This window comes from Natator depressus, chromosome 10 (assembly GCF_965152275.1).
Source record: "Natator depressus isolate rNatDep1 chromosome 10, rNatDep2.hap1, whole genome shotgun sequence".
Lineage (NCBI taxonomy): Eukaryota > Metazoa > Chordata > Testudines > Cheloniidae > Natator > Natator depressus.
In genome coordinates, this window is record NC_134243.1 from 71,788,501 (window position 1) to 71,794,500 (window position 6,000).

Genomic DNA, 6,000 nt, shown 5'->3' on the forward strand with positions numbered 1-6,000 from the left:
ATAAACTACTCCAGACACACAGAAGGGGGGTGCGATTAAATAAGTTTGAGAACCAGTGTTCTATAGGTCATGCTGGTTTAACGTACTGTACTGGTTTATACAAATGGTGGCCAGATCTGAACTCATCTTATATGGAAGGAACTCCTGCTACTGCACCGGGCAGCAGGATAAACCCTTAAATTAAGATTATTCCCCATATGCAATGTTCCATCTTGATCCCCGTGATTGCTTGTATCAAAACCCAGCATCGCGTGCTAGGAATGGTCATCTCAACAGTTCCCCCCTCTGTTAAAGACAAGTGCTGCTTCCACTTGTTTCCTTCCATTCAAACTTAGTAGAACTCTCTGCACCTGGATGAGCAGCCAATGCACTCCTCCGCTGGCCAAAGGTTTGGTGCCCCAGGTTTAAATGCTTTAGTGCAAATACACAGTCTGGCCACTCGAGGGGGGCAAAGGGCCACACCGTGAGAGAGAGCGTTACACCCCCACCAAAGTCCCAGAATCAGTCTCCAGGGACACAGTTCTATCGTTAACTTCTCATGTCTTTTTTAAAACATATACAACCTTGCAAGAAGCTCTTTCCCCCGCTTGTGCTTTCGCACTATTGAGTTATTCTCACTCATTCCTTTGTTACGCCAGCTCTAGTTTGACTCTTTTACATGAATGTTTCATTTTGAAAGGCTGGTATTATGTGGCAGGATTATAAACTTACTCCTGAAATGCTCCATTAATAAATAATAATCGTGTTTATAAATATGCAACATAGACTATTAGTCAATTCCACAAATTCTTGGCTGCGGGAGCATAAAAGTACACCCTGCAGCTTTTATACATAGAAGAAATGAAAATAAATTCAGATAGTCTTTATAGCCCACAAATAACAAACGCTGAATAATTAACATACCCACTATCAGAAGTAAAGAACAAACCATTTGTTTCTTTAAACATGAACAAATAATGTGCAGTAAATAGGTGATTTAAAATGATTACATAGCCATGCAGGGATAACATTATTTGTCGACTTGAACAGGTCAGTAAAAAGCAGCTGTTTAGTGCCAACCACGCCAATTCCTTAAATAGCTTGGAGTGTTACTAATCATCATTTTATTTAAGCTCAGCAGGATTTGGGAGTGCTAATCCTACTACAATATATTTGGCTTTCAACTGTAGGAGAGCAGGCTGGAATCCAGAATTAAATTCTGTTTTTCGGGAAACAGTAAGTTTACCATAAAACGAATTTCTGTAGGGCATCAATGGTATTTGCAAATTCAGCAAATAGTTTTGGCTGGGGGAAAAAAAAAGGAAATCAAAATCAGAAAATGCCAGTGTTTTGATATTTTAAAATATGACTTTGGAATGTTACATTTGATTTTTTTTTTTTTTTAATTGCAGCGAGGAAAACACCAAAAATCAATCTTGGCCTGAAGTGAATGTTTGCGGGGGGGAATTTAGGATTTTTCAGTTTGGCTGGGCCACCAAAAAAAACCCCACAATATTTGTTCGGGTCCAGCAAGGAGCCACAAGGGACAGAGCAAACAGGCATGCCCAGGGCAAATGGGTGAGGTACAGACTTGTGCAAAACAGCCTCAATACAGGTCTCGGAATGTGCTCTCGTAGATCGAGAGGGCAGTGCATGCTGGGATATGTAGTCTCAGGATGCCAGACCTCCATATTCAGTAGCAGGACATCTGGAATACACTTTTGATCTAATATCTGGGATAGTTTGAGCTTGGGCAATTGGAAATTTCACCTGTACCATGGGCTGACCATCACTTCCTGTGATTCCAGGCTAGGTGTTCTGCTCCTGTTGGGATGACTGATTTGGTATGATGGGCAGACCCCGGAGGTTAATGGAGCCTGAGCATTCCCCGAAAGCTCTGGTAGTGAATAATGCTTTTCTGACCAGACCAATCTGTCATTGGTTTAGTAGGACCTTATAACAATCTTTTGGTACTCAGCTATCAAAGAAATGGCCCTTAGACCTCCTTTGCACCAGCCTTGTCCACACAGGTGAGGCTAGTTCATGGCTGACCCCATAACAACTGGAGGGGAGATAGCTTGAGTGCTGGTGACAGAAGTTTCATCACAAGTTGACTGACTGCATTCAAGAGTCTCTCACACTGTGTCTGAGGGCAAGGAAGAGTGACCACCTTCAGGACATGCTGAATGGCCCTCATTGGTAAAGCTTTTCCATCATAACCAACAGGATTGAGTCCTTCATACAGAAGACTCTCTGCTTGGGTTGTGTAACCACGGAAGGGACAATAGTGAAAAAAATTCATTAAATCCCCTACACACCCTCTATGCCATTCTAATTCACTTGGGAAGCCCTTGGATACTATGGTGGGTGATCTCTTCAGCGGTACACAAAACAATCGAGAGAAAGACCAATCATTTCTGACACTGCCCAAAGGGCACCACTGTGACAGACTCTTGCAGGCACGTGCCAGCAGAAATGAAGTAGGAAGATGTCAAATGTTGTTAACCTGATCTAAACCTTTACAAATCCAAACCTAATGAGGAGAAAGGTGGTGTCTTTTTAAAAAAAAATAAAATAACCTTTTCTCCAACTAAATGTATGTCAGGGCAGCAGCCTGCTGAAGAAAAGGCCACATACAGTAAAAAAATTATTTATTCCAGGAAGCAGGGGCAACCCATGAACTCAGTGGCAAAGGCTGCAGGGGCACTGACTGAAAGAGCTAAGATGGATGAAGCATTTTCCACTTGTCATCAGCACAGTGATTATTTGAGGCTGATACAAGATTCAAGGTTGATATGAGATACACAAGCAAATGTATGCCCCTTCTCATCTCCTCCCACAGCCCGAAGAGATGCCTGCTCTTTGCATGCAAGTTTCAGCTCAAAGATTTAATGTGGTCCAGCCTTAGGACTAGGAGCTGAGAGAAAAAGGTTCCATCCCTGCCTCAATCACAGACTTCTTATGACCTTAGGCCAGTCACTGTCATCTCTGTGCCATCTATAAAATGGGAATACTGCCATCATTATTATTTCAGCTACAAATCACTGCTCTTGGTGCAGGAATCTAGATGGTCACAATGGCCATTCTAGCTTTAAGAATCCATGAAACAACAAAGTGGTTCTGAGTGGAAGGTAGTTGATGAACAATAAACTTTAGGATTGTGTAATAATATAAATTGAAGTTACATATTTAAAGAGAGACAGGTAATACAAACCAAGAAGAGTCAGAAAGGTGCTCAAATAAGACAGTACTAGGGGCCATAGATGTAGAATATGTAGAAGCAAGGCTAACACCGTTTGAAACATGGACGGTTGTAGGTAGAAATGGAGCTCTAACAGTAGGTCATCTAGTTTATTTCCCATTCTGTGGTTGAAGTTCTGAGATACTCCTCACCCTACCATAAAATTCTTGTTATGTGTAAGAATCTGCAGCTTAGATTCTCGGATGCTTTGTGGTGTCTCCTCTAAAACGGCAGTAATTAGGACAGAACAGGAACATTAAGGATTTGCTTGTGTTCTCCTGTTAGAGTAATGTAGTTTAACTCCTTCAGGGTTAGCCTTCCACTACACCAGAAATATCACAGAAATGTAGGACTGACAGGATCCCGATAGGTCACCTAGTCCAGTCCCCTGCAGTGAAGTAGGACTAAGTGTTACCTAGAATCACCATCCCAGACAGGTGCTTGTCCTGGCCAAAGTTTGCAGATGATACCAAGCTGGGAGGGGTTCGGCCAGTGATGAAGTAGATCTCTGGACTGGGGGAGGGGATCACGAGCCACAGCACTCAACAGAGCCTCATGCGCCATTCAAGTCCTCCAAAGTCGTCCAGCAAACAGGAACGAGGAGTTAGAGCTCATGTAAATAACCAGAAAACCCCCCCCACACACACACACACAAAAGCAGGACAGAAAAAGCCTAGAAATCAACCTTACACATTGTAAGCAATAAAGGACCTTATCTATTTTTTATTTTGCCTTTCAGCTTTAAAAACAACTGCTTCAGGAAAACTAAGTGGCAAATAGAAAAGGAGGACTTGTGGCACCTTAGAGACTAACCAATTTATTTGCGCATAAGCTTTTGTGAGCTACAGCTCACTTCATCGGATGCATTCAGTGGAAAATACAGTGAGGAGATAAATCTTTTAAGCATGTTCAGCTCATTTAGTTAGCCATGAATGAGTAGTCACTGGGAAACTAAGCCCTTATGAGATACTGTCAAACAACTGCAGAGGGAGAACATTCATGCTAGAAATTAGAGGTAGAAGAAACCTCTTGTATCAGATCATTCAGTCCATCCCCCTGCCAAGTCACTATTATGCTTTTATCTTTACTAATCCAGCCGAGCTATCAGTGTCCCAAGCAAATTAGCGTTTCCACTATTTTCCTTGGAAACAGTTTCATACTCTAATAGATCTCACTGTCAGGAATGAGTCAGCTCTTCAATATTCAACACTTTTTAAGAAGGGCATCACAAACCACGGCCACCCAAGTTTTGTTCTTATTGCTGTTACTGTTATCCTTACGATCACCACCACTGTATGAGAGAAAAACACATTTTTTTTTTCAGTTTGTCCACTTTGCATCCAAGTCAGCATTGACAATGCAAGCCCTGTCCTAGGCACAGCACAAGTGTGGTTACCAGCTCCAGCAGCAGAGCTGAAACTGAAAAGGCAGCAGGCAGACACATGCACATTCAGAAAGGGAGAGGGCTGAAGTGCATTTGGCATTACCCTCAGCACCATGCAAAATCCTTCTAAACATCAGAGGAGAAAAGTTATTTTTAAAACATCTAAACAAAAAGGCAGGGCAAGCTCCGTCAGAAAACTTAGCTTTTAATAATTAATCAAACAACTTGGTAATACCCTTTCACATTTATCCCATTACTCCTACTTATACACCCCAAATAAGTCAAGCTGACTCCATAGTATTTGTAGAGTTCAAATATTTGTGGTATTATGCCTGCCTTCCCTTCCCACCTACAGCCCCAGCCTTGGGAGTCTCTTTGCCAAGCTATATGTTTTAAACTCTTAATCTTTCCTCACACACCACTTTCTCCAGGCCCATGATCATTTTAGCTTCTCTTCTCCAAGCTCCTTCCCATTTGTCCCCATCTTTCTAATGAGAAGTTGCCTGGAAATGAATTAAGTATTCACAAGTCAACCCAGAAACAGTATTAGCTACCTGCTCTCATTACATGGTCTCCTTATGTCTGCAGCCCAAAACTGGGAGAGAGCGCCTCCCAGCTCTGTAGCTTTCCCGAGAGCACAGTGCAAACTGCATGAAAATATTCAATTTAGTATCTTGCTGCTTCTGTCACAAACCTCTAGGCTTCATGCCCTGCTCCACGAGGAGTGAGTTAAATACCTTAGGAAAAGTATAACAAAGATGGCCTTCACCTCCCCACAAAGAGCTGCAAAACAGCTGATCTGTTGTGGTTGGTGGCTGAAGCCTGATGGCATTTTAATAGGTTTATTATGAATCAGGATGTTTAAATTCACTTTGCAGGCAGCAGGACATAATTTAAGAGACACCAACTGGACAGCAGCTGCTCTTCGTCTGCAGCACAGAATTACCTTTAGACTATTACTGCAATTGTTATCAAGTGAGAAATGAAAATGTCAGGACCAAGACGATCTGATGCAACAGGGAGAGGCAGCGAACTGGCTCATGCAAGGGATGATGCATACAATAATCCTTTGTTGGCAGGCTCTCTTCACACTACTCCAGGGTCTAGAAAGGTATAAGACTGTACTTGAAATAAGGGTTGTACGAGAAGAGGACTGGCCCATGAAGAGCCTAAGCAGACTATCGCCTCCATGATAGTAGCATCGATAGAAAGCATGTATCTGACACAAACCCCTTAAGCTGTCTTGAACCAAAGCTTTATTATCCAGCATAACAAAGATACTTTGCACTGCCAGAGTGATTGCACCTAAACACCTGAGCACTTCACGAACACCCAATCCAGTCGTGTCGGGTAGGCTGGATCCTGGCTTCACAAATGGGAAACCTGTGGGCTTCCC